We start from the raw sequence: 16678 nt of genomic DNA on the forward strand, positions 1-16678 counted from the left end.
TGAAGACTGTAGGGAAAAATAAAATTAGGAAAGAATTATTTATCCAGATTGAAAGCCAATAACACTAACTAATCTCTATTTTTTAAACAGATAAATTTGACAAAAAAACTTACAGTCCCAATCACATCATCATAAGAGTGCATATATAACTATAACCCCTTATTTGGCTACTTGTTGATCAATTCCTTGGCAAGAGCATCTAGGACATAATATTAAAATGCAATCAATCACTGAACCTATTTCTAGCAATTGAACTGTACTATAGAAACAAAAATTTCCTTAAAATTGACACATCATCAGTTGTAGTTCATTTGCATCCATAATGGCTTTGCAAAAGTTGAAAGCTTACCATTTTTCAAGAACACAAAAGGCACTCGTAGTTAAGTTGCATCAATAAAACTAAATTTATTTGAATGTTCAAAAAATGTGAAACTTCCACTTAATAGCTAGAAAAGCCATAATTCCTCAGTATACATCATCTTTGATGGAATGTTCATAAGTGAATGATTTTCTCTAAAAGCTCAAACTTATACACAAAGAAGCACCATGCTCTTGAAGATATATATATAGGTTACAAGATAGGTAAGTGATAAACATATAAAGGTAGTACAAGGCACCATTTTCCATGTTTTAATATGATGAACTACCTTGGAGCTAGTTCTAAACCTTGATTTCTTAATGTTGGATTTGATCTAATGGTACCATTATCTAGAGGAGGTCCCACACCCCACTTTCTTGCTAATTCTAAAGTCTCAATGACATAAACTCCTTCGTGAATCATTCCAAGAGTGAACTGATTTGAGTCAGATGGATGTGATGCAATTACTAGAGGATAGGCATTGCATGAATAATCAAAGGATACATTTTGAGTTAAATCATAAAATACGAGAAGGTTGTCACATGAATATATCGCACTTGAAATGGGAGCAGATAGAGAATCATGAGGTGTCCACTGCAGTACAAAAAAAGGTGATATCAATTTACATTCATATAGATAAGGTAGCTTATATCATTATCACTTACTAAATTTGAATTCTAAAGTACTGACAAAGACTTACATAATGCAAACGGTCAAACTTAGAAGCATCATAAATAGAAAGCTAGCTCTCACGAATAACCAACAAGTGAACTTGATCATTATGGAACTGTACTCTTGTATCCCCAACTGGTGGTGATGATCTTCCTAGCCACTTGTAAAAATTTTGACTTTCACTTCTCCCATCTATCAATGCTCTAGAAATAGAGCTTCCAAAACATTGGCCAAAAATTTAGTAATTTGAATCTATATACATGTGAATGTACTAAATGAGATGGCAATGGATATACAAAATGAAGAGAAACCTGGGCATTGGCGCCAGAAGATACCAATACATTCAAAGTGTGTGAAAATGCCAAGCTTGTAATTTTCTTTTGGTGGCCTTTAAGCTTCATTTTTACTTGGTTGTTTAAACAAGTTTTGAAAAGACAAGTTAGAATGTCATCATATTGAATGACCCCAAATTCTCTTCCTATATAATAAACACCAAAAAAAAATGAATAGAATGAGGACATTTCACTTTGACTGTGTATAACATTTTTGAATTGACTTTGCAATTCATATTTTAGAATCTATAATCTAGACAATGAATTAGTGAAAAAGAGAACTGCCATTGTGTATCATTTAGTATAGTAAGCTTGAAAAGAAACAAAAATTCATGCTAGATCATAAATATAATTTCAAAGATACTTGCAATCAAGTCTACAAGCTTTCCAATTTAAGATACAAATTAAGACTTTTTCATATGAGTGTGGTCAGGTTTATAATGGATCGGACAAGATAATGATCTAGAAAAGAGAAAAGTTATGATGATAGATAAAGCTATGATTTCTAATTCTAAGTTTACAAAAATACAGAATCAACCCAAAAAATGGAAATTCAAAGTGAATAAAGATTCTATTTATAAGTAGTTTACTTAGTGTGCACTATTTTTCTCAGAATTTAATGAATTTAAAAGATTTTGATATGACTTCATAAATCTCTTTTGCATCAATATTTATGAGTTATTAACAAGACATTATGGCAATGGCACATATCCATTATCTATCATGATAAAGATAGGAAGTTAGAGAACACGAAAGTTGTGATGGTAGATCATAGAACATGATCTAAAATATTGATAGGAAAAAATGATAAAAATAACTGAATCTGAAAACAAATTAGGTAGTCTTACTTTCTTGGTCTATAATAAAGATTTTCAAAGAGTTCAAACACCCATCAATATAATGAATTAAAATAATAATAATAATCCCAATGATGGATTGTAAGAATATGGATCATACTCTACAATGCATTATTGAAACAATGATCTAAAAAAGACAAGGTGATAATGGATCATAGAAATCATTGACATGTACGGAAGGACGAGTGTGATATCATGTATATCTCCTGAAGAAGTGACTATGATTATCTCCCCTCATCCAAAAGTCACGCCAAATAAAATATGCATACATATATGTGCATAAGCATAATCTTTTAGTTGGGTTGGCTTAACACCAAATCATACTTATTCATAAGCAATGTGTTCAAGTGTGATATTGAACTAGAACTCCAAGCAACATATAAAGCATGATCCAAGGTATTGAAAACATGATATTGAGTAAATATGAATCAAGGTACACTTTTAACAACATACTACGATCAATGTATGATGCAAAATAAGTTTTAAGCATCATAAGAAATTCCAAGTAGTACATTAAGGATAGAGATACTTCTAACTATTAATAATTCAATTGATCCATAAATTAAATCAAGACCCTATAGAAACTTTTAGGAACTTTTCAAGTAGATAGATGTCATATAGATTGAAATTCTTAAAGCTAAACATATAATTAAATACACCCTTACAATCCCTTCATTGATTCAGTCTCATGTGTTATTTGTTGAGATAAATATTATATTCCAAAATGTCCCAAAATAATTATACTAATACAAGGGTATTATAGGTCATTCTACATTTCCTCACATTCTAGTTGACATTGGCATCTCCAATCCTCTCCTTTGGGAGCAAGTTCTCATGGTAGGGGATAGGTCATGGGCTTAACTGCTAGATTATGAGGGCCTCCCCTTTTGGAGTCATCAATGCTTCTCCATAGGATATTTGGTTAAAGATTATCTATTTGCATGTCAAAGAGGCATTATCGCTTTTTGGAGGGACACAAATAATAATTATTCAACTATTTGTGCATCTAACTCTTACTCTAATGACTCTCCATAGGGTAATGATGACTCCTCCCAATGTTATGGTTCTATTGAACTAGCCTTTTGTGGCCTAATGAATCTAACCCCACCTCTTGTTGTTAATATGGTCCACTCTAGCCATGTGCAACATTCTCTAAATGTTTTTTCTCTTGATTCACATCAAGGCTTGACTGTTGAGATAAAACACTATCAATATCTAGAAATTATTGTTGTTGATTCTCTCTCAAAATGGGCTCTTCCACATTCCTCTTGTAGTTGGGACCCTACTAAACTTAAGGCTTGAAATTTTCCAAAGGTGGAAAAAATTAGTATGTAGACTCTTACTCACCTCCCCAAATGGTGGGTGAGTTGTCTACATATTATTGATGTGGACTAGAAGTTGTGTACTAGTTTGTTTCTAATGATCTTTCTTGACTTTGTTGTACATGTTGGAATATTTAAAAAATGAAAGATGTTGAGCTAGGGGGTAAATTTGTATCCATTCAGAATGTGGAAAGCCAATCATATAGGTGGGGTTGTTCATGCATTCCCCAATAGCAGCCCACTTAGCACAATCATCATTTTCATCAATGCATTCATCAGAAGTGCCCATTTTAATGAAGTCATATGCCTTAACATGTATCCATTTTGTAGCAGACCACTTCTCTCCTTCTATAACAGGACAGATAGCTTCCATGCAGACTATTTTCATCTGTTATCCCATTTGGAAAAAGACTGAAGAACATAATAGCATCAAATTTTCTTGGCTTCATTGTATTAAAAAAATAACATGAATTTCATTTTTCACTTGTACTACAATCATCTCACAGATCATTTTAGTTTTGACTATGAATTAGAAAATAAATTATATTGATAAAAATAAAGAATATAAGCTTCACTTCATCTTTCACCCTTAAGATTATTAAATGTAAACATGAATTCTTAGTGTTAATTTGGAGAACAAAAAAAATTCCAAAGTATTTATACCTGAATATCCACCTTTGGCACATTCTGACCAAGAACTGTCTTTTAATTGGTCATCATTTTCCTGACTACCCAACAAAGATAATTGAATAATATTTGTAAGAGCTCACTTAAATTTTATGATATGGACTAACCACATAAAGTGGGTGTTTTATTCAAAGAAACTAACCTCTAAATAGGGAAAAACAATCTCACCCCCCTTGATCACATCTGATAAATACATGAGCACCATGGCAATTCTATGACCACCCACCTCTTTGTTAAACTTATCATGGAAAAAATCAACATGAGGTTCATATTTCTAGCCATTTTCATAATGTAAAATATGTATTGCCTTGCCATTCCCTAAAAACACCCATAAAAGAAATATTAATGAAAGAAACTTACAAACAAGATCTTTATAGTGTTGGAAAAATTAGGGCTTACATTTTAATGAAGTCATTTTAGGATTGAAATCTTGGTTAAATAAAGTGGGAAGGGCTTGGCTTGAACTAGTAAAATTACATTCAATGAAACTAGGTAATGAATTTCTTTTTTCATAAGAAGTTGTACAAGAATTTACAATGTTATAAAAATCGAACAACATTTTGTAATCATCATCAGAATGATACAAGTTCTTCAAAAGAATATTTACCAATACATCATCAATTAGACTTAGGTTACTACCATTTTTCAACATGTTATTACATTTTGGAAGAAATGTCCAAGCTACTATTCTATCTTCAATCCTTGCAACAATGTCTTCCTAATAAAAATGTACAAGCAATGCCAACAAACAGCCTTTGTAGAGGAGTAAACGTAAGCTAGGAAAGATCTTCTTATTACATGATCTTAATCAATATAATTTATAATATGGATGTTTGGCAAAGCCCAAGTGCCTGCTTAAAATTTCATCCAACTAATTTATAATGAATAGTCTCATATTTTTCTATATTTTAAAATCAGGCTTTGATTGATGGATGAGCCCAACATACCTGAGATTTATTAAAGAACATTCTGAGCTTGTTTGAATCTCACTCATAATACTCTTCCCTGATTCATTATCTGCCACCATTGATTTCTCTAACTTGTCTCTTGCCTGAAGTTAACATTCTTGACTATAAGGAAATATTTAATAGTGCAAAGGTCAGCCCTTAGCCCCCTTACTAGACTGCTTAATTAATGAAAAGTATAAAATTAACCAAAACAAACCAATGTTACAATAAATAAATAAATTAAGCAACTCACATATTCTGATTCATACTAAACAAGAGGCTACTTCTAAGTCTTTGGAATTTGGTGGGGTCTCCAGTAAGCTAGGGATTGATTCTTTGTTAATCTAGTAGTGCTTAATACTAGATTTTGTTAGTATATTTATTTTATTTAATCACACTTACGATTTTAATTCTAATTGGTCCTCCATACATGTATGACACTTGTTCATTCATGTAGTCACCATTTAGGAGTTTTTTAAAGTAGATTTTTTCATTTCATTTTGATAGCTCATCTTAGGTTCATGAGAGTGGATTCATGACCACTCATTGAGTATTGGGTTTGACTTTTGATTAGATCCAATTACTCTTGTCATATGCACTCTCCTCCTTTAATTCTTTAATCCATAGATGTCTTTTAGGCTCATTTCATTATTGTGCTTCTTATTATCTCTTTACATCTTGTAGGTTTTTATAGATTTTGTGTTCTTTATGATCATGGTTCAAGTCTAATTTTGTTTCCATACTTTGTAAAAGATGGGATCTTTACTTTAGTTTCTTATGTTTCTTTTGTTTCAATAATAGATATGAAATATAATCAGAATAAATAAAATTCATACAATTAAATTCACTAAAGAATTAATTAGAGTGGGTTTAACCATGGACAAAATTTTGTGGTTAAGTGAGTTCTAAGTTGAAGTAGTACTGGGATGAGTGCCCTCGGCCAAAGTCCCAATGCTTTACTAGATAGATTAGTGCTAGTCGCTACTCATGAAACATAGATCAATGAATTTGACTCAAAAACTACAGAATTAAATCATAATAGCAATATCACAAAAAAATTAGCCTCTAAATAAAGACCCCATCTCAATTTCAAACCCCTATAGAAATAAGATGACCTTATAGATTTATACTATCCTACAATACAAGGGTTTTAACAAAATGGCCAGAAATTAATTTATAAAAACAATTGATTTGAACTAATTAGCTCCAAAGTTTTACTCAAATTTCAGCTTAAATTGAAATTGAAAGCTGACCTAGTTGATACTGGTGAATTAAAAATATATATATATCTAGAATAGACAAAGATACGCACCAAGATTTTAGTTTCTTCATATGACACATCACATTGGCTTCCCCTAAGAGCTTAATGCTTCTTTAAAATCTTTATCATGACCAGCCTTTGCCTGGAATGCATTGACAACAAATGTGTTAGAAAGAGCACCACATTTCGAACATGTAGGGTTTTTTAAATAAGATATTGTACAGTTCTTAGATGGTCATTTTAAAACATCTCACATTAATATGAAAATTGAGTATGGAAAATAAGACAATTTTGACTATTTAATACTTTTAGTTTAGAAAACAAGTCATAAATTATGTTCTTATAGTAAAAGAATACTTTGACTTTTTTTTTAAAACTACACAATATTAGAACATGACATCGTGCTTTAAAAACTAAAAAGTTACCTATAATGAAAAACTTCATTTGGACTTGCTAATTGGTTGTCACTATTAACTATAAGCATATCTTTAAAGTGTGAGCTTCACTTGGTTTTGAGAATAGTTTAATATTCTCTACTAAACAAGGCCAACCATGTGAAGGTGGAAGATCATTTGGCTCCTCCCCCCCCCCCCAACATCACTCTAAATTCCCCATTAACATTTAATAACATTCATTCATTCATCCATTTTTGAAATATAACATTCAATCATTATAATCACATGATAACATTCATTAACACATAAAACTCATTAACACACAACATTCATGAATTTTTCATTAACATGCAACATTCAAGAGTAATTCATTCATGAATAATTCATTAACACAATGTTCATTAACACCCAACATTCATGAATAAGTCATTAACACACAAAAATCATTTATTTTTGGCTTTCTTGCTATTTTTTTTCATGAAATTTGTAAGAGGAATATCAATATCCTCGTCATTCCCCTCCTCTACTAGTTATAATGCATGTCTCCTCCTCATCTGTTTAGGAACATCATGAGGCCGTTGCACCAAAGGGGGGTCCACTGCAATAACAAGTATTTCATGAGTTAAATTTACACCATTTTATATTAGTTAATTATGAGTTTTTATTTAAGTAAAAGAACTATAAATCAAAAAATTAATTTAAAAGAACAAAACATAGATTTTATTTACCTGAATGTGTGACATGAGCTACCTACTGATCAGTCTAAACATCCTTTGACACTCATTCAACATGACATGATTTTATATCCTCTAAAATATACACAAAAAGGTTACACCAAGTTCAATTAAAGATGTTAAATTGTATTAATAATTGCATAATTAGTTTTAAATAGAAAATGAGCACCTCCATGGATAGTACGATGCACATCAGGGGCTTCATGATGTAGCATATGATCTGTGTCATGATTAATAGGTTGCATTGCAATGTCATGCACATTATTATCAAATAGATTGTTTCTCAAGTATTCAATTTCTAATATATTTTTTGGCATATTTATCTATGCACATGATGCAAGAGACCGTTCAATTGAGGTAATGGAAGCTTTTCATATGTGTTTAGCCACGACTGCATAGCCTTGCTTAAAGGCAATTATTTTGTGTTCTTTCGTGGCATCTAGATTAAAATCAGTGCCCTACATTTTATTTGCATTTTTTATTAATTAAAAAAAATATTTGCATTTTATAAATATTTTTCTTTGCAATTCATTTATTGCTACTTACAACTCGTGCTTTGATTTTAGAATATCCCCCAAAGCCAAGTTTGTGCTGCCCACCCTTTTTCCAACCTAGCCTTTGTTGCCTTTGATGTGTCCTGCAACCTATGAAAAGTTTTAAATATGTTAGATGATATAGATATAAAGATCAGTGCTAATGTGTGCATTAATAAATTAATGTACTAGTAGTTAATACTATTACATACCTTCTCGCACTTGTTGGTGTAGTTTCTCTTTGATCATCTGCCCCTTTCTCCTTTGCATCCAAAATGAACTCATTCCATTCCCTCACTATAATGAAGGGAGGATGCTTGTACTTTGGGTTTAGGATGAGACTCTCTCTATATGAGTCCCTCACAACCTTAAGATGTTTGCAAGATTTTTGTAACATTTTCTTATGATCAAAAATATTATTACCAAACTCATGCTTTTAATCTTTGATGAGTTGATCTTTTAATATTTTATCTTGAAAATTCCACCTTCTAAGAAAAAACACAAAATTGTTAGATATAACTAGTAAAAGAAAAGACCTGAATGAAAGGAAAAATGTTGCACCAATTAATGATATGAAAAAAAAATAGTGGGATAAAATTAGTTCACTTATGATGTTCCACCTTGTACGTATGGTGGGCCCAAATATTTGTAGTGTGAGGTCATAAAGCTTCCTATAAAATGTATCATTTCCTGCAAAAAATGTCATGGGATAATCAATCCAAAGCTTCTTATGAATAGGTAAATGCATATTACAATATAAAAAATAATTATTTAAAATACCTAGAATCTTAGGACATTTTAAAGGCATTGATTCATCATTGTCAATCAACAATGACATCTGCATAGCTCCCATGCTAGAAACATAGGTAGCTGCAAGAAATGATGGTGAATTATCACCAATACTTGCACTATGATCTGTCTCTAGTGTAGCAAATGGTGCATCTCCTACCACAAAAAAAAATCCACTATGTGATGCACCCAAGATAAAAGTACAAATTATCAAATCATAATTAACACAAAGTTAAATATAAAAAAACAAGGATTTACTAGTTGGACGTCCCCTTATTGCCGACATTGCTACTGGAAATCTTGTATGGATGTTTGTCGACCTCCTAGGAGTCTCCTAGACTTGATGACCTGAATAATACATCATTATCAAAGAAATTCTAAAATAATATAAGTAAGAGTTAACTTAAGAAGTTTTTGAATTTTTGAAATAAAAAATTCCTTGTAACTTGTCAACTAAAAGATTATTTTACTAGTGGCAGTCAAAGCTCTACTACTACCACCCTCACCACGTTGTCCTTGACCAAGTTCTAGATCAGTTGCCAAAAAATCTTGTAACAAGAACACATATTACATATTTTACTTCACAACATAAAAGATTATAAAATATAACTCTTTATTGAGCTTTTTTTATAACTAAAGATTCATTACTACTTACTTCATAATAATGAGCTTGCACTCTCAAATCAGATAGCCTCTTCATCATCTGCTCAAATGGAATATTTGCTTCATCCAAAGTTCTTATTATTTCTAAATTATTATTATTTATTATTTTCTTCAAAATTATTGTTACATTGAGAGTTTCTACAATATCATCATCAAAAGGGGTAGCTAGTGGCTCTATAGTTACTACAAATGCTTTTCCCTTATCCTAAACATCAAATTGTGAGAGGAATATTAGTAAAACTATCATAAAAACTCAAAAATCATAAATAAAATAACATAATAATATGACATTTTTCAACTATATAATTTGTACAATTTCAATAAGGTTTACCCTTACTAAAGAATGGGTGGAAGTAGCATCCTCGTGGGCTCTATTATCTGTCGGATCCATATCGTCCTATCACAAAGATTAAACATAAAAACTTCCGCTAACTAAAAGCAATAGATAGAAAAAAAAAACTTATTAACAAAATGGTATATAGTACTTACAATCCTCATGGTAGTAACTTTGTTTGTATGTATGAAATTTAAACGGTAATCTATTAGCAGTTCTTCCCCTACACTTATTGATTTTATTGCACAAACAAAAACTTTATTCCCCTCATGCACCTCAAATATGCAATTGAGTTACTTACTAGTTGAGGAAGGTCACGTACTATTTATAAAACCTACAATATTACTTGTTGCTTTTGGTCTCCCATCAATGTACATAGCAAATCTTTTACTTTGATCATTTTCTTTCCATTGTATATAATTAGCTGATAGTGCATACCTATGCATACTTTTTTTTTATCGAACAATCTGCATCCAATCACTGTAATTGTAACATGGACCAACATACTCAAACAATTTGATAACTTTTTTGTAACATACCTTTATCCTATCCATGGAAAATAGCCCCAAACCATGTAATGAGGATGGAGCAATGTGATATATCCTCTCATTAACACAAAAATCTATGTTAATTGGAGGTAGCTTATTGGGTACCCATTATTTCTCAATGTGTGGGTACCAAAAGGGCACCTTGATGTCACCTTTGGTCTCATCATCATAAGAACATGACCCCCCATTAGCAAGGAAAAATTGCATGTTTTTTTCAAATTTTTTTTTCTAATCTTTTGACCTCTAGTTGATCTCCCTATTTTAGTCGTACTACATGTAGAGCTTTCATCTACCATTTCCTCATTTCTCTCATTTAATGTAGATATATCTAACAAGTACCTATTTGGTGGCACCTGCAATCCATCAAATAGAAATTTGATAATATTTAAATTATATATATATAGAATAATCAAGTTGTTACTCATACATGTAGTTCTTCCTTGTCTATACGTGAGAGATATAAAATATAGTAAGTTGAAAGTGATTATATAATTATATTTCTATACAAACCTTCTTTGTCTATATATACATTATATGATTATATAATATGTCTATTTATATCATACGTGGTCAATGATAAACAAGAATAATATAAGAAAATTATGTCTATTTATTGACTTATACCTGCTGATCCATGTCACTATGCACGATCCAAGCCAAAGGGGTGACGATGTCTGTAGTCAATTGATTTTTTGAAAAAAGGGTTTTAATCAAACACAATATAAACAATGGTAATTATAAATAACATATGTTGTAATCATTAGAATTGAACACAATAAATATGTAATCATATTTCCTACATATGTTAATCATTTATCTAAAAATTAAGTTAGCTAAAAATTACATGATACGCGTATGCTACAAATAACTTAGAAGACAACATGAAAAATATGAAACATCATAAACATGAACAAATTTACCTTATATATGGAATGCAAGATCATCAATAGAAGAGGTGACAATGTTTGTAGTCAATTGAATATTTGCAAAAAGGGTGATAATCAAACACAATATAAACAATGTTAATTATAAATAACATATGTTTTAATCATTAGAATTGAACGCAATAAATATGTAATCATATTTTCTACATATGTTAATAATTTATCTTAAGTTAGCTAAAAAATTACATGATACGCGTATGCTACAAATAACTTAGAAGACAACATGAACAAATTTATCTTATATATGGAATGCAAGATCGTCAACAAAAGGGGTCATGATGTCTGTAGTCTATTGACTATTTGCAAAAAGGGTGATAATCAGACATAATATAAACAATAGTAATTGTAAATAACATATGTTGTAATCATTAGAATTGAACACAATAAATATGTAATCATATTTCTTGCATATGTTAATCATTTATCTTAAGCTAGCTAAAAATTACATGATACGTGTATGCTACAAGTAACTTAGAAGACAACATGAACAATATGCAATATCATAAACATGAACAAATTTACCTTATATATGGAATGCAAGATCTTCAATAGAAGGGTTGACAATGTCTATAGTCATTGATTATCTTCATCTTCATCAGGATCATCATCATCATCATCATCATCATCATTGCCATCATCACCATCATCACCATCATTATCACCATCATCATCGCCATCATCATCACCATAATCACCATCACCATCATCATCATCATCACCATCATCATCATCATCATCATCACCATCATCGTCATCACCATCATCTTGATCTTCATCATCTACTTCTTCATCATTTTCAATATCTTCTTCTTCCATAACATTATACTTTATTGGCCTTCCTCTTGGATCATGTCTAAGAACAAATGACCAACCCTATTTATGTGGAACCTCTGAGTAAAACACTTGCTCATATTGGCTTGGAAGAACATAGGGCTCATCTCCAACTGGCTCAAATTACCTTGTATTAATCATTGTAAATCCATTATCATGTTGAATAACCATTCTATCTAGATCATTTTGATTTAATCGTAACTTGTACCATTTGACAATAAATAGAACGACTTTGAAGGGGTTAAAGTCGCACTCAATTATATCATCCAAGATTCCATAGTATTGATTTTGAGATTATTGAGGATGTATGTCATTTCTAGATGATATAATGGTGACCTCAAAAATTGCAGTTATCCCAGAATCACAAGTTTTCTTTGTGTCATCCAACTTTTTTATGAAAAATTTGTAGCCATGATAGTACAGAGCTTTTTCATGCTTGACTTGCAATTTTTGAAGCATGTGTAAATTATTTTCATCATGGGTTGATATGAAACATATGTCAAGTTATGATCATTAATAAATTTTTACATACCTCTCCACCTCTTAAACCCTTTACTAGCTCGACTACCATCAGCGTAACATTGGAATCTCTATTACGATGAGCTTCTATAACCAATGAAGCAACACCTTCCCATGTTAATAAGCAACCATTTTGTTGACATTGTTCAATCCAAATCACCATCCAATCAAGATTATTCACAATATACAAATGTATTGCATCCCACTCTTGACCACCTATATCAAAAAAATACACCAATTATAAATAACTTATATTGAAGATTTATAAGAATTAATTAACTACAATAACATCTTAGATTTACCTCTCACTTTCCTCGATCTACCTTTGCCCATCAAGTACTCCCCTTTGAATTTTTTAATTGAGTTGGGATCCCAAATACGATCTACATGGGTCTTTGCTGCAAATTTAGGAAGATATTCAATAATGTACACCATGGTCTAGTATACCATATATCCCTCCACCATAGAACCCTCAGTATGTTCTCTCTATCAAACCAAGCCTTTCAAAAATTTCAAATTCCTCTCAACCATCCATATTGACTTGGTTGGTACAAGTCCACACAATTCAATCTCCTCAACTTGATGTATGAGGTAGTGTTCTTGTGCATTGAAAAAATTTGGAGGTAGACACTTTTTCATTTCACACATAAGAAGAGGAATTTTTCTCTTCCAATATTTTATATCTTCTTTATTGATTTCTTTAGATGACAACCACCTCATGTATTTTCCAAGATCATATATAACCTATTTGACATTGTTGGAAAAGTGGTGTGGGAGAGATAGAGGTAGAACATACTGCAATATTTGTAAAATGATCTTGTCAATATTTTATAAAAGAATGCAATTAAAACTACATGCAGTATACAAATATATAGTGAATACAAAATAACATGAATTACCTTAATAAATGTATGCCAATTGTGTGTTTTCAACCCTGGCCAAAATTCACTTTTCTTTGATATGAGATTGTTTATTTTCACAGCAAATCTTGTGGGAAATCTTTTTTTTTTTTATGACTTCTTTTATAGCATTGCTCTACTGCTCTGACAATAACCAACTAAGGGCACTTGTATCAATCTAGTCTCCATTTTTATTTGATTGAATGCCATTTTTTATAGAATGGTTGGATTCTTCAATGTCACTACTATATATGAGAAATGTTAGTATGCTAATAGAAACCAAATTTAAAATAAAGCTTCTACAAACTAAACAAAATTCATAAACTTCAAGATAGACTAAGATGAGCTCTCAATTGAGAATATGAGCCATTAATGGGCTCTCTCAATGAGAAGCTATCTTGTTGAGTGGCTTTGTCTAAATAGATAGGATGTATGGTCAAGCTTATGCTTCAAAAAGGGCTTCAAATGGAGTTAGAATTTGGGTGTGAGTGTATGGTTTTGATGTAAAATGGCTTCTTAAAATGGCATTATGACTTTACTTCATGGATTGTGTTCTTTTTCAAAGGGGGAGGATCCAATTTATAGGCAAGAGGCTTGAGGGATTGAGGACTAAGATGCAAGGATGGGGAAAAGCTCATGGAGGGCTCAAATTGCATGAGAGGAGAGCACATGGATTGTGCTTCCTTATAGCTAATCAGGAAGTGACACATGTCATAGGGTGAGAGGATGGAGGAAAGGGGAAGGATGAGTCAACAAAGGAGGCTCAAGGGATAAAATCTTCATAAAGACCCTCATAATGGCTTGTAAGAGCAATGAAAGGGCTTGGAAGAGTCATTTATGGCCTAGTGGGCTTCATAAAATTTTATGGTTGGGATATTTTGAGGGAGATGAGAGGAATTTCGACTTGGGCTTGATTAGGAAGGTTTTAAGCTTGCTTAATTGTGAAAATAATTAGAGGATGGATTAAGATTAGGTTTAAAGACATCTTCTAGAAGAGTCTAGACTTTGGATGAGGATAAAGACTTTCTAGAATAGTATAGAACTTCTTAGGATGAGGATGAAGACTTTCTAGAAGAGTCTAGAACCTCTTAGGATGAGGATAAATTAGATTTTTAAGAAATAAATAAAGTTTTATTTATTTCAAGGGTTTGGGTTGAGGAGATATTTATTAAAAAAAAATTAATAAACATGAGGATTAATATTTAATCTTAATTAAATAATTTGAGTTGGGATTAGGGATAGGAAATTATGGGATTAGCCTTTAATCAAAATTAAAGAAGGATTAGAAGATTTTGGAAGAGGTTAGTGTTCTTAAGGAAATTGGCCAAGTTTTGGGCAAAAAATAAATTTTTTATTTATTTTGGGTTTTTTGGTCAATTTATTAATTAAATAATTAATAAATAGGGAAATAATATTTAAATAAGATTTAAACATTTTTGGGAGGGATTCCTTAATTAAATATTTTTAATTAAGATAAAGGGATTTAATGGCATAAAAATAAATTAATTAATTAATAAATGATGATGTCATCAAGATTTTTTTTAGAAAATAAAAATACTTTATTTTCTAAAGAATTTAGGTGTCTACAACTACAAGTTTTGGTAATTTGGTCTTTGTCATGCCTTCCATCCAAGATTTTTCATAATGTCTCTATTACATTCTTTCCAATATGCATAGGATCAAACAAATGCACAATTGGCAGTTTCTCATAGTATGACAACCTAGTAAATTGCGTAGGATAATTTTTTAGTCCTTTCGGAAGTTGGTCATTGATGCCTTGACGACCTTCACAAGCATCAATTACATCATCAGTAAATAAAACACAATATCAAAATATAAATTTGAAACAAAAACCATCAAATGGAATGACATTATCTCGATGATTAATGTTATTGTATGCCAACTTCCATAGGTGAGGTGTCATTCTCTGTGGCTTTGATGTAGTCTCTTCTTTCCCATTGAAAAGATGTTTTTCAGTAATTTGGTACTTATGATTTTTGTGCAGAAAGTGTCTATTCTCATTGAACACCTACTTTCTTAAACTTTTTGAATGACAAGATTTCGTCTTTCAACCACAACCTGGACATGCAAATTTTCCCATTTTATGAAGACCTACAAGATCTTGTGTAATTGGATTAAATGTGTTAACTTTCTGTTGTCACTATAACATACCAAAAAAGAGGTGTTAAGAAGAGAACATACCACAAAAATGTGTTAGCCCAAGGGCATCATGTATTGTCCATACAAGCATTGCATGAAATTGAAATTATCTTTGTCTTATTGGTCTAAAAATGTCATACATAGTAACCCTATTCCATAACACCATCAACTCGTCGATAAGGGGTTTAATATATACATTGATATCTTTAACTTGGTACTTTCCTAGTTGAATAAACAAAAACATTACATAATTATTATGAACATTTTGATGGATTAGTAATAATAAATTAATTTAGATGACCATTAAATAAAAACATACTTGGAACAATTAGTGTCAACATTATGTGCTCTCTCTTTATGGACAAACAAGGAGGTATGTTATTGTTGATAACAAAAACAAGCCACACTGAGTAAGTAGATCTCATCTCTCCAGAAGGATTGACACCATCTGCTGCCAATGAAAGCTTGAGATTACAAGGTTCTCCTTTAGAATGTGGCCATTTCTCCTCTATTTCCTTAAATGCCAAACCATTTTCAGGCATTTGCATATCCATAAATTGTGCCAAGCTATTGCACCTAAATAATTGTTGTAGATGTGGAATAATGAGAATATGCCAAAGAACCTTGTGAGGCACCTTTTTTGTTAATCGATCTGATTTATATCTACTAATATGAAAAATAGGGCATTGTGTTGGAAATTCATGTTGTTTATGATATATAATATGATCATTCAGACATGCATGTATTGTTTGATACTCCATTCCAATATCTTTCATGATGGTAGATAATTCTCGGTATGAGCGAGGTAGAATGTTTGATGGTGGTAACAAACTCTCACCTATCAACCTATGACCAAAAATATAATTTGTTAATTTCAAGAATATTAATTGCTA

At 31.2% G+C, this 16678-nt stretch overlaps 1 pseudogene; it reads right to left on the reverse strand.

Annotated features, from left to right (window-relative positions):
* Positions 1 to 3635: 3635 nt before the first annotated feature.
* On the reverse strand, positions 3636 to 5273 carry LOC149572931 (putative prolyl 4-hydroxylase 7; annotated as a pseudogene).
* Positions 5274 to 16678: the final 11405 nt, after the last annotated feature.

The sequence above is a fragment of the Cupressus sempervirens genome, chromosome 2 (assembly GCF_028749045.1).
Source record: "Cupressus sempervirens isolate cs-2001-9-10 chromosome 2, ASM2874904v1, whole genome shotgun sequence".
In the NCBI taxonomy this organism is placed as follows: domain Eukaryota; kingdom Viridiplantae; phylum Streptophyta; class Pinopsida; order Cupressales; family Cupressaceae; genus Cupressus; species Cupressus sempervirens.